Below are 14,199 nucleotides of genomic sequence, written 5' to 3'. Positions count from 1 at the left end.
AAATGAAGAAAATCTCGGACAAGCGAAAAATTTTTTTGCTCAGTGGTGTGGCTTTTCTAAGCAATTGGCTAACATTAAATGACAACCTAGATATATCTAGTCCATCTGATCACATATGCTGTGGCACTTTGGCTTACCACAATTACTGTGTACTTACACACTGCATGCCCTGTTTCTGCATAGTTCATTTTGCAGACTTTGCTGTAGCCCTAATGTTAGTTTATTTAAAAAATATATTGAAAACCCACATCATATTTAAAAGTAGTTGTGTATTTAATGTAAAGCAGTATTTATGAATTATATTTTCATAGGAAAAAAATAGATCAGTGCTTTTACATAAAAGCTGTTTGGGGGCTTTCCAATTCATTTAAGTTTTAGTAAGAAGCTTTCCAGCTTATTTTTGGATAAAAAGAGAAAATCTGAAGTCTATGTATACATTTCATACAGCATATCTTTTTGTTAAAAATATAAAATTTTGTGTTAAAAAATTAAAACCAACACAAATTTTCTTTAACAGTTTTTCAGAAAAAAATAAACCCAAGTCTGGTTCAGTTGTAGTGTTTGCACTAATGTTTTGTTCTGGTATTTGAGAGTCATGGATCTAATTCTGCTTGTTCTTCCTTATAGTAGCAGATATTGGTAGTGTAATGTAATGTACATATCCACTTGAAACTATGGAAATTTTGGTACCAGGCATACTTTGTTTCAAATGAGACAGCTTCTATTCTTTTTCCCCTCTCATTTTTAATTAAATTATATTCCTCTTGGTTTAAGATCTTCCCTATTCCTGTCTTGCTGTCACATACAAAGCTGCTTCCCTGGTCCTGCCAGGACCTGTCCTTGTAATTCCTAAGTTCTTTTGACCACGTTCTAGTGAATACTTGTCTTACATTGATGGTTTTCATATGAAAAGAATTTGTCACCTGAGTGTTACTTCAGAAGAAGCTGAAGCTTCTGAAGGAACTTAAGACACTTCAGAGGCCATACTGTAGTCACTGAGCAATGTAGAAATTTGTGATCTCTTAACATGTACAAAAGACATAGCTGGAAAAGAAATTACACAAAATTAGGCTGCACAATAGGTAAATGTTTTTATTTATCAAGTATTTTCAATTAAAAGCAGTGCTTGAATTGTGTAAAGTAAGGGCCAAGGATGGTCTGTTGATGGTCATTTTTTAATTGATGTGACTTTTAGGTTACTATGTAAGACCAAGTTTTTGCTTGGCACATAATTTTTGACTAACAGACCTGACTTACAGGAACTTGCATCTGGCATGCTAACACAACCCAAACTTTAGCTGAGTGAACTTGGCACTAAATTCAACTAGAGGGAGGAAATCTCAGGAGAGCAGTGGAATTTCTTTCGTTAAGTAAGTATACCTCTGCATTCATGGGCAACAAACGGTAACATTTTGTGCACATTTCTGCTTTTGACAGTGTGTCTTTGTTCACTTCCCAAAGGTGGTGTCAAATACACTGAAAAAAATCAACTTTCTTATTTGGATTTTCCATTTTACTTAATGATATGGTCCCAGGGAACCCATTAAGTCTGGAATGGCCTAACACCATTGTTTATAATTATTTGCGTGTGAAGAATAAAGGCTGGCTTGGAACAATTTAGGTTACATTGACGTGCCCCCTCCTTATTGTCCTTGTGAGCCCAGATAGAGGGGTGGGAGGAAAGTGTATCTATAAGCATTTTATGATGGAATTATTTGATCAGAGTGTCTCAGAAAATGTTTCCTTCTTGGAACTTAAAGTGTTTTCAAAACAATGTATATTACTGAACTGTTACTTTGAGAAACAATAGATTGTGATAGCTTTGATTTCTTGTCAAAAGTTTCATGCTCGTAAAGATCTTAAATTAATATGCCATTTAGTCACAATGTGTCAGTGTTGCTTCCACTGTGTGGTCTAAGTTCAGTTCACTTACTGATAGCAATAGGGTTCTATGGTATCTGTTCTGTATGGGATTCTGTACAGGCTTCTGATCCACGAGCAGAATTCCAAAGTGACTGGATTATATCAGCAGATCATAGTATGCTGAAACTGCATGGGTTTAATATGTGACAATGCTGGAGAAGAAAAAGGTGTTTTGAAAACTGGAGACTAAGAGCTGGTGATAGAGGAAATTAATCTGAGTGAAAGGCCATCATGCAGGTGCCTCTTCCTTGCATTAGCCTCAGATTGGGGAGATACCAAACTGGAGGTGCTGAGAGGATGTGTATTCTTTGCGAGACCTATGAGTTGTGTCTGCACTGGATTTACTTGGCCATGTGCTATTCTCAGGTGGCAATAGATAGCTCTGGAAAAAGTTTATGATGTGATTCTGTATATAACTAGCTGCTTTAGAGGGGTGGATTTTTATGGCATCCTGGTTAGCTCCTGTCTGCAGTAATGAAAGATGGCAATGCCTCTTTATTGGCTCTGGTGCTTAGGCTGTACTTGACCTTTTGATAGATCCAAATGAACTAGGAACTGGCAGGATTCCCAGATTCTCACAGTAGCCTCTGCTCTTCATCATTAGCCTGTGGTTTCAGGGAAGAGGGTAAAATTAAATCACTTTATTAATAATCAAGTATAGCAATGAGCATCTTCTGTCAGGATTACTAATTTTAGCTGTAATGTCCAAGCTTTTAGTTGCTTAACCTTTCTAAAAAAAAAAGCCCTGTCTTTTGAGATAAATGTTTTTCAGATTCTGCAACCTCAAAAGTATTCCTTTTCCATCTCAAAAAAAAAAAAAAAAAAAGAAAAAAGAAAAGAAAAAAGTAAAAGTTGACAGTCAAAATCAGATTTTTTTGCATATGAAACATACAGGAGTAGTTTAATTTTCACTTCTGCCTTGAGTTTTGAGTTTCATTTGACTCTAACTTGTGTTTGAGTTTGAAAAATACTGATTTGTTAATAAAGTTGCATGTTATGTAGTAGAGAATTTTCCTGTTTAGCCACCTGTGCACTTGTACTTAAGAGAAAAGCATGCTTATGCACTGTCTCGTCCTAAGTAAGCACTTAACCATATAGCTAATAAGTATGCTTTAATCTGTTTTCAGGGTGGCTCGCATAAGGTGTTACCTGCTTATGTTTGTATGTAAGACTGCATTTACGTCCGTATATTAGTGGCTTAAGAATTAGTATGTTTCATTAGTAGCTTAGGTCCCTAAATGTTTAATGCTGTTTAGAAGGCTGTGCCATCTTTACTGCTGGAGGCAACTTGAGCACTTAGGCTGCTTCCACACTTGAGACTGCTAATGGCTTGTTCTACAGAAACGTTTTTTTGTTCCCTATTAAAAAAATCATTTAGTATAAATGCATTTAAAAAGGAACTAACTTGGTGCAAAGGAGACTCTTAACGTGCATATCTTCCCTAGTTTGTGCAAAACCAACGGGTAACAAATGTAGTAGCGGCTCCATCCTTTTGAAGCTAAAAGTGTGAGCAACAAGTTCCCGTGTGCAAGAAGCCTGTCAACTTTGGAAGTTCTCCATGAGACACTGTTGTAGGATTCACTCGCTTGTGTAATTCATCTCAATAGATATAAGTGAACTAAGAGGTGAGGTGCAACTGGATGCAGCAGAATTGTATGTGTGACCCTGAATCTCTATCAGGTCTCTGGATGTTCTGGAAAGCAGCGGATTTCTTCTCCAAAGTCAAAGGAAGTAGAAGTGAGAGCAGTGAGGATAAATAGTATATATCTAAGAAGATACTATTGCCTTATTTACTTCCTGGGAGGGAAGGAAGCACAGGAGGCAAGAATGGCAAGATAAGCTATGTTGCGCATGTGAAGGGACAGTTGATTTGGAGAGCCAGTTCTTCAGTCTTGATAATGCTTAGTCTTTCAGTGCAGTTGAATTCTTATCAGTAGAAGGAATTCTTCAATAGTTTTCATAGCCTTCAATATATAGAATTGGCTAGCTGATCTTTCCACATTGATGGTTAGCCAAATAAAGGCAGTTGGAACTTGCTGTCAGAGGTCCATTGGATCTCCAAACAGTGCAAAATCACTGTTTTGTTTCTACTTCTCCTCCAGGTCCTGCACAAAGCTTTCCAGTGCTGAAAAGGGAAGCTGATGGCTCATTTTTTCAATGTTACAGTTCAGGCCTAAAGTAACAGTTTGAAAGTGAGAATAAAACTTATGTAAGACTTTGTTAAAAATGAGGTTATGAAATGTGTGCCTTACACAAAAAACTTAGATGCAATGTCTTAAAGTCTGGAGACATTCTGATGTACTGAAAGACTCTGCTTTTGCCTGTGACAGAAACAGTGATTAAAAATGACATTAGACTGCTGGAAGCAAAATTATGCTAATATTGACAGCTTTTCAAAAATCTTGCTTAAAGTATGTCCCAACTGTATCTGCTGGCAGGTTCCTAGAAGCTTACCTGCAATGTAAGAACTGAGCGTTTAAAGCTAGGTCACCGCTTCATACTGATGCCTCTTGGAGTAGCTAACAGCAGTACATTGACACACAGCATTTTACAGTAATGGATTTGCATGAAATGAAAGATGCTTTATTAAAATTGAACAGATGTCCAGTTTAATCTACTGTTTGAACTGGAATTCAATTTTGTCTTAAGGGTGATGCTTCTGAAAAGCACCATCATCAACTGCCCATTTAAAAAAAAAAAAGTTTAGGGTTCAAAGGCTCAAAAAAATGTAACTATGCAAACACGTCTTAATTTCTTAAGAGTGTATAGATGTACACAAATGGGCTGTAATGAATTACTTTGCACTCCAGAACTTGATGTCCTGTGAAGTTTGTATATGCTAGTGGCAAAGGTTGCTACACATTGGCCTCCCCACCCCATCTGGATTTCCCTCCTTTATGTAAATAGCATAAACGTAAATCCACTGACTTGGAATAATTGTGTGGTTTCTTGCTTTGTAGCAGCTGACTGCATGGTGGTTTTCTAGCAAAACACTTAAGTGACAGGCGGCAGGTCAGCATGGTGTTGATCTGTCTTCCTGTGATCTTGGAATTCTCATCCAAATGACTTACAATGCCTGGATTTCTGTAGTGAGATGTGCCAAATATTTGTTTGTAAAACCAAATTATTGGTCAAGAAACATTTGTGTCTGTCTAGATATGTATTAATATATATATATAGTAGTAATAAGGAATGGGTAGAACAGCTGAAATGAACCAAGAGCTGACTTCTAATTAGAATTTGAACAAAGCCTGTCAACTTAATTCAGATTGAGAATACTGTTATTATAGGACACTGGTAAGGAGCATGCTTTTGTTAAATTTTCAGATCTTTGTATTCATGGGGTCCAGGTAGAATGAAAAGCGGTAGTATCAAAATAAAGCTCTAAATTTTGAAGTTTCTCATACTCCTAGCAACAGTTATATACTTTATATATACTATAGTTATAAATATACAAAATGTTTATTTAGAGTTGGAGAACTGTTTCCAGTGGAAATTTGGGCTCCTTTGAGTAAGTCCTTTACAGGCCAGCAGACACAACAGTGCAAGTTTGAAAGACCTTTGAGTCAGCTGGTTGAACTACTTATTACAAGATGTTTATTCATTGAATTTAATAATTTGTCTGTCCATTATCTGGCAAACCAGAGTGACATGGACAAAGGTGGTTCTTATTCTTAAGGCTTTAAAAGATTCATGTACATGTCTGGGCCTATTGAACTGTCACAAACAGCTCCTACTATGCACATGCAGAACACTTGAGTATTCAGCGTTACAAACTGTGCAAACTCTCTACCTATCTGGTCATAAATTACACGACCCAATGTTCAGTCTGATCTTTGAGGATGAATAAACACTGGCAAAATCAATAGGACATGGACAAAATGTTTGTTGGAAGAGAATCACAGTAGGTGATAGGTAGTGTTAAATGTTTTAAGTTATTTTAAATGTTATTCCCTTGTTTTGTATGAACTCAAAATACTATTTTTAGACTTTTGCATAAATTGCCATATTTAGATTGAGAAAAAAGTTTAGATTGATTAAGAAATTCTAAATTTGTTGCTCTGTTGAGGTTTCTGGATTATTTTTGTTTGTGCAGTCAAAGATGCACTTTCCTTGATCACATGCTCCTCACCAAATAGAAATGAGGCAGGTTTTAAAATGTCTCTTTCTGCAAAGAGAACATCTTTCCCATCTGTTGTACAACTGTAATAATATTGGAATGAACCACTTAATAAATTTAAAAACCTGGATCCTTCATAAGTAACACCTCTGGTTCTGGCATAGTAGGCACTGAATGATACTTTGTGCTTTGTTGAACTGATGGAGTTCTTATACTCAGTTTTTTGTTCATGTCCTCCCCCTTTCAGTTTCACACTTGGTGCTCTCATGCATCCATTTTAGTTACATGTAAGTTGTTACATCCAAGTGTGTTGTCATGCGCAGTAGTGGTAGGCTGGGTTCTACAACAGAAGAGGAAATCTCAACAGAATTAAAAACACAATATCCCGCATGAAGTGCGTGCACTTCATCTATTCACTGATTTTTCTGGCAATAACCTTTCTGTGTGTAATAACCTTTCTGTGGCCATAACCTTCCTGTTTTCCTTCTGTAACTACAGTATCTTAAGCAGGCATGTTTGATGTATAGTTCTTTCTCTGTTGTGAAGTTACACAGTGATAACAATTGCTGTGAATAACTTTCATGTTCCATTGCATGAGTTACACAGGGTAACACTTAATCCTTGTAAATTCCTTTCTGAAAATTCACAGCAGTAACTGTCTTCCTCAGGTTGGGGGGGGGGACGACGACGATTGCATGGATTAACCTTTCCTTGAATTGTGTAATGAGTAATCATGATAATATCTACTAAATGCACTTCTAAGTCAATAGAAATGCATTGATTCTGGCATAGTTATTAAAATGATACAGAAATTTTCATATCCCTTTTATGAAACTGATAGAAATTATCCCTGGAAAATTGTAGTAATACACAATTAAGGACAAGTCAATCCTATCTGTCACTGCTATAAAGGTGATGAACAAAGAAAACTGGTATGCTCTTGTTTGGACAGTACCAAGTATAATGAAGCAGCGGTAGTAGCCCTGGCACTGAGAGCTACTAGTGCTAGCAATCAATATCAAGATTGCTAGCGTAACCATGCAAATCACTGTCCTGCTTTGGGCAAGTGGACAAAGAAAGAAAACAAGCTCAAAGTTCAGTGTAAGACAACCATTCAGTTTAGACCATGGTAGCTGGCTTGGCCCTTCAGATATCGCTGTGCTACTAACATGAACTGTGACATGTCAAACCTTAGTTTTTCAGTCGGTTCTTTGACAGCTTCTTCCATTTTATGCTGTTATTGGCTAAGTACCATTGCCTTTCACACTGATACTGGTAAAAGTCATTGTGTGATTATTTCCTGTATAGCATTTGCATGTACCGTATGGTAGAATTGTTCTATTCCATATTGAAGAAGCAAGGAATGACAAATCATGTTACTTTGAATTAGACACCAAGGGAATTACTAACCATAGATTGCTGCATTTTAATTAATAAATGTTTTGATTGTAAACAATGTGTGGGGAAGTGATCAGGCCAAAAAATAGTTAATAGCATATATAGGCCTAGGTTGCTAGTTTCAGTGTAGTCCAGGCAAGTAATGATCACACATGGTTTACGATAGCATAGCAATTTGGTGTACGTGAAGTCAGTTAAATGGTTTAGTCCATTTGACACAGGCATTTCTCTGCTGGCAAAGCAGTATCTCCTGAGATGAGCCCTCATGGTGTTCCAGTCTGGCTGTGGCCTCTTATGTGTCTGGAATAAGCAAGGAATTTGAACTACTCTCTCCCTCCATCCCTACAGGGTCAGCCCAAGGTATATTTATCAAGTGTAGCTAGGATGGTTTTGTTTTTACTATTCATTCCAAACATTTTATGTGGAATAAATACAGCACTTAATTTTTTTTTTTCCCAGGCAATGTATGAGGCATAATTACATTTCAAAATCCAAGTGTACATTTACAAGACACGTGTTGGACTAATTGTGATTGAGTAAAGCTTCACACTGGATTTGCACACAATTGGAAGAGGTGTGTAGGTACAGTCAGAGTATGGAGAATTGAGCTGATGTGTCATACCTCAAAATCTGCAATATAAAGACCTCCTTTTGAACCAGATGTCTTTGGATTTTTGTAAATAGGCTTATTTCTGACCATAATGAGCTGCATGAGAATTACCTGATTTCTGAATTAGGGTATAGATTTAGCTATTGATATGGATTTATAGGAAGAGAAAAGGACAACAAGCTATAACAACAAAAACAACAACAAAAAATCTATTTCTTCATAAGAATGGGGTTATCTTGACACTTCAATTCAGGCTGCTTATCAAATACCTTTTTAGAATAATTTGCCTTGACAGCTGCAATAGATATAAAACTGACAAATACTGGGATTTTTTGTTTTTCCTTCTTTCCAGTGGACTCCAGAACTTGATGACCTTTGCTGAAAATAACTTGACTAGCTGGAGTCATAACAAGACAGAACTATTTGAGGGCATGTGGTAAAGGCTCAGCTGTTTGGACAGTGTTTATCATTCCATTGATATGATAGCTAGACAAGTAAAGGAAATAGAAAATCAGTCATGAGGGTGAAATATAAAACTAAAAAAATCTTCCCTAAATCATTATTTTTTTCTAACTACTGATGAAGGTGAGGAATATTTCCACTATTAAAATATTGTTACTCTAATGCATGCTTACTCATCTGTATTGCAGGTGGGTATTGCAAGATTGATACTTTGTTCTTTGTGTTTATGCTGAGGGCCTTGAGAGGTCAAACTATGTCTCTAGAATTCCCAGTCTAGAGGCAAGTCAGTGCCCTAACTTTAGTGCTGACTTCATAATTTTCTCGCAACATATTACCATTATTGGTCAATGTTCAGTGACAGTTTCAGTCCTTGGGTTACAAGTACATTACCTGCCAAGAAAGCCTACCATAGATCTTTGCTTGTTAATAATTGGATTTTTGCAATTCAACTGGCAGTGAGGGCATGTTTAGCATTCTTTTGATCTTTTAAAGGGTTTCCTTCACTTTCATATTTGCTGTGCCTGCCTACTAAGATTCCAGTGAAAAACAGTTTTCTTGTAACTCAGAAGAAAAATCTACTCTTCTAATAAAGAATTTTACCAGAGGTGTTACTATTAGCTGCTTTATTTAAATGTGGTAGAGTGTTGCAGAACCAGGTGAGTAGGGAGCTAGATCCCAAATCTTTCATTTGGCAATGGTATACTTAGCTAGTAGTTCATTTCTACCACTGTTGGATTATCACTGGAGAGGTGGTAGGAAGGACAATAAACTTAACCTGTTGTAGGTCAGGTTGTCTAAATATGCATTGTCTCTACTACTTGAACTGGCTAATGAAGAAAGCTGGCGATACTGCTTATTAGCAGATAATTTTTTAGAAGCTGTGTCTGTTCTTTTTGTTCATCTGATACATTAATTCTGTTCTGTTTGTGAAGGAAAATACGTAAGTGCAAAATCTGCTTTCTGCAGAAATCTGTAATCTAAAAATTACATGTACTTATTATCAAAATAAAGGTGGATTCAGAGTCTTTTGAAATATCTATATTTGTAACAAGAGGGTCCTGTAAGAACTTAAATCTTTATTAAAAATAGAGTCAACGTTGAGAAAAATTGTCCCCTGTACTTGTGTGATTTGACAGACTTGATTGATACCGATGAGGTTATGAAGTAGGACGAATGTTGATCAAGACTAAGAAACTTTAGCTGCTTTTGTGGCAGAGGATGTTTCTGTATCTTAGACTATTTGAGGTTTTGGGCTAAATCATCTTTAATTTTGGCATAATCTATTGTTTCTGTAATGGGAGCCTGCCCTAAGAAATATTAAACTACACTGTCATGGTACCATCAAATATTCTGCTCATTAATTGCCAGAATGCAATTGCATTGCCTGAAAGCATGGAGAACTTTATTAGCTTCGTAAGACCTTTGGTACAGGCATCTGTTTTTCTGTGCTGATGTTCTGCCTGTCAGCCTGAAAGCTTCAGAGTGGCTTCCCAGAGCTGTGCCTTGGACAACGCTGGGACACTGCAAGCTGCTCTGCAGAGGTGAGGAAAAGGCAGCTCCCTCTGCGGTTGTGGTGGCAGCTAGCGGCTGGTGTGCCTCAGGATACTAGTGTATGCTCAAAGGTAACCTTGTAGCAATACCAACAGCAAGTCCTACAAAGCCATCAGTGGGCGTAAAGGGTGAAGTTTGTCATGTGTGGGGAAAGCCTAATTGAAGGAAAGGAAGGAAGCAGGAACTTGTTTCAAACCTCCTAATGGTCCAAATATTTCAGTGATTGTCAAATGGACATTTACGTCTGTACGTGAACACAAGCCTCTGTACGTGCTAAAGAGATTCTCATAGTATTGATGCAGTGTGGGGTTGGTTGGTTGGTTTTTTTTTTTTTTATTCCATTGCCTGCCTGCCCCACCCCACTCCCTCTGCCTTCAGCACAGAGGGCTTTTCTGAAAATAAGGTGGTTTTCACCTTATGGTGGACATGGTATCTCATCTCAGAAGGAATTTGTCAGATGTTTCAGGGATACTTGGATGAATAGAGACACAGTTGCAAAGTAGACTTTGTCAGTTAAAGCTTGATTCTTGCAGGTGCAGTATTTTGATTTTCTGCCATGTTTGTGTACTGTGCTGTGGGTGTCCTGATACTCAGTCTAGAAAAACTGACCCTATATTAGTCAATATTTATTTTTCAACAGTATTGCCTTTCACGTTGGCAGATATTTAATACTGGGAATTAAAATAGTCTTTGTGGGGAATTTGTTCTGTTTTGACCAGGTGGCATACTTGAACTCATTCCTTACTGCTAACTCTGCAGCTTAATTTCAAGTTAGCTTTTAAATTGGACCTTATTTGGTAACTTGTTAGGTTTCTTGTTACCGTATTTTAGAGATTGGGTGTAGCTTTAATGCAGTGATGAGGCATCTTCAGTCAATACCAACAGTGAAAACAGTTTTTAAAACTGTTACTGTTTTGTGCTTCATGCTGCCCTTTTCATACAGAGCATAGTCTTTGTAATAAATGGACAGACCATTCTGCTTTGGAAGTGCCAGGTGGATTTTCTTGCCTATGACTGAATAATGTAGTTTGGCCCTGTTCCTAATGTAAGAATTTATTTAAATACCCTCATTCACTTTTCTGCCTGTTTCTCAATTTCCTCCTTTTGCTGTTACAGAGCAGTAGGAATATTATTGAAGTTAGTGTCTAGAGCAGCGTAAAGGTTGAATAGCTAAGAACAGAATTTGTCACCTTTATTACTGTTTGTTTGAAACTACAAAGCTACAGAGCATTATATTAGAAAAAATATTAGAATATTCTGGCAGGAGATGGTATTATTTGGTATATTAAGGAAAACTATCTTTCAGAATTTATTCAGTGGTATGTCACTGTGAAGCAACTTAGGTGGCTAATCAGTTGTCCTTCCTAGGCTTCCTTAGCTTGCCAGCTCTTTGCAATAATGAAGTCCTTCTGACCTAGACAGAAATACTAGATGACAGCTGATTTGGAGGTCTCAGACAAGCTCATCTGACTAGTTGCTTGCTTTCAGTGGTGTGATTAAGTACATTAGGCTGGAGATATAGTGAACTTCTAGTCTTTGAAAATGACTGGCTTATGTGTGAAGTCCATATGAACTGCAGGCCAACTATGCCCGCATTTTCACATTTTTGTCAAGTCAGTATAACACTTATCTAACTGAAAATGTGTATGAGAAAATGGGTGTTTAGTTTTTGGTCTTACTTGCAGGATTAGTTCTTATTTGGACCAGTAGATGAGTCCAACTCATCCCACATCAAGTGATCAGTAGACCTGACACAGGGGAAGCAGAAGCGACAGGGAAAGGAGATGCACTTTTCCCATGGTGAAGGCAGGATCCTACATTGAGTTAAACCAACTTTAGAACTGGGTGACGTGTCCTTGGTAACCTTTGTAGGAAATGAGAAAATGACTGTTTTGTTCACAGCCTTCAGATTTAATATACCCTAGTAGTTTCAGATCAGCAGTTTTAATCATGTGTATACACCATGGAGGGTTCATTGTAAGAATCCTCAGAGATGTACACTTTAACACAATCTGCTTCCTGAGGAATAAAAAATAGATTCCAGTAGCATTTTAGAAGTACTTCATACTGTTAAATTTTATAGCAGAAGATAAGGGTGGTATTAACAAATGAGAACTTTAGCCTACTTGGGCTGTTCTCAGTGGCTGCTTTAACATGTGAAAGAACAGTGTTGTCAAAGGGCGAGGCAGGTTTTGATGTTTGTCCGTGGTTGCCCTCTGAAGAAAGCTTTGTTTGTCTCTTTCCATAGACAGGGACGAAACTTGGGGAAACTATCTGTCCTCACCAAAAGTTAGCCTGAGTTACTTCCTTTCATGTCACTGCATGGCCCACACAAACCTTTTTTTCACTTTACCTGAGAAAGAACAGATGAGTTGAAGATTCAAAGAAATCACTGTTATGTGGTATACGTTACCATGACTGTCATGCAGAAAATACCATGTTTGCCTGGGCCCAAGCAATGATGTGAAGTTAAAATATGCAATATGAAACTTCCTTGCACCTGTGCAAAGTAGTTTCCTTGTATGTTTTACTATCTGGACATCTTTACTACTTGGACACCTTCTTCAATCTGAGAGGGTTTTTCTACGCTGTGGGGCAGGGTACTGCATGAGGTGCTTCATAGCTGGCACATGGATCTGTAGCCATAGTGGTGGGACCTGCCTTGTCCCTCCGTTTGCCCATGTCTGGATGACCTGGGGACCAGGGCATTTCATGGAGAATATGCCCTGTGCTGTAGAGACCCAGTAACTTGGAGGCCAGGCTCTTCACTCTTCTTGAGCTGTGGAGTCCCCCTCACCTGAAGTCATTAATGACTTTCAATTAGTCCCAGACTAGTGTTTGGGGGGCTTTTTGTTGTTTGTTTTTTGTTGTGGTTTGTTCTGTGGTTTTTTTTTTTTAAGCCTGTTAAAAGGTTATATTTTATTTTTCTCTCCTGCCAAAGCTGTATCTGAATCTTCCCCTTTCCTCCAAATTTTTCAGTCATGTTTCAAAAGTAATCATTCTTAACGTTGCTAAAGTTTTATAAGTAAAAGCTGGTTTGCACAGTGTAACTGCTTGTGTAGTACTTTGAATGCAGCTCATTTCAGTGATAAGTTCATAACATGATTTCATAAAAAGTTATGTTACACCAGTTAAGAAGGTGATGAACTCTAGCACTGGGATTGGAATGACAAAGGCGGCAGACACTCTTCAGTAGTTCTTCTGCCAAAATGAGGCCATTATTTAACCATATCTCTTTTTCTTCTGCTGGGAGAATTTTTTTCCCAAAGGACTGTATTTAAGGAAATATACAGTAAGTTGGTTTTATATAGGGTGCGTTTATTCCTTTGTTCCCTTCAATTGGGATCTAGTTGGGTGCTGATGACCTCTACTTCGTGACCTACACATAAATAAAATTGCCAGCACAACTCCTTTCTCTGTTTCAGCACAGGCAGCACAAGAGCAGTGCACAGATAAAAGCAGTCACAAGATACAGGATTACAGAAAATCAATAAAAAGCACACTGGAATAAGTAGAGAAGTCCCCCAAATAAACTACATCATCTCACATTGTTGAAGTGCCCTGTTTTTTCTGCTGTAATTGTAAATTAAGAGTGATCAAAGCCATTGTGTTTAATATAAAGTGCCTTCTTTAAGCTGCTCAGGTGAACTCTCAGTGAACTAATATGATGGGAAGAAAACCTGGTCTAGACAGTAATTTTACATCACTGCACATTAAAAAATAGTAGACATGTCGTAAGCAATGGGATATTCATTGCACTAGGTAACAGATAATTGTCAGGTTTCCCAGTCCCCTGAGCAGAGATAAGTATCCATTCATTGTTCTGTCAAGACAACTGTATACTACCCCATATACTACATTAGTTACAAGGCTGCTATTTAGTCATAAATGTGATCATTCTTATGCTGCTTCCTTAACAACAAAGTTTTAGCCAGCTTTTGTAGCAAATCATAAAATAGTTATGCAAAAACAGTCTTCAGCTGTATATCTTCAGCTGTATAGTTTCTTGATATGTAGCTCACTAACGCAATAGTAACTTAGCCATTGTTTTGTTTAAAAAACAAACAAACACCACCATGCCTTCTACCACCCTAAAAAGTAGAATGGGTTAAATATGAAATTAAAAAAACCCTGA

General features: G+C 37.5%; 1 protein-coding gene across 16 annotated transcripts in view; it reads left to right on the top strand.

Annotated features, from left to right (window-relative positions):
• Positions 1–14,199, top strand: part of SORBS2 (sorbin and SH3 domain containing 2) — a 187,472-nt gene that overhangs the window by 43,938 nt on the left and 129,335 nt on the right. The gene's annotated exons all lie outside the window — the stretch shown is intronic.

The sequence above is a fragment of the Haliaeetus albicilla genome, chromosome 1, assembly GCF_947461875.1.
Source record: "Haliaeetus albicilla chromosome 1, bHalAlb1.1, whole genome shotgun sequence".
Lineage (NCBI taxonomy): Eukaryota > Metazoa > Chordata > Aves > Accipitriformes > Accipitridae > Haliaeetus > Haliaeetus albicilla.
The sequence above is the reverse complement of the archived record's forward strand: the minus strand, read 5'-3'. Positions and strand labels throughout refer to the sequence as shown.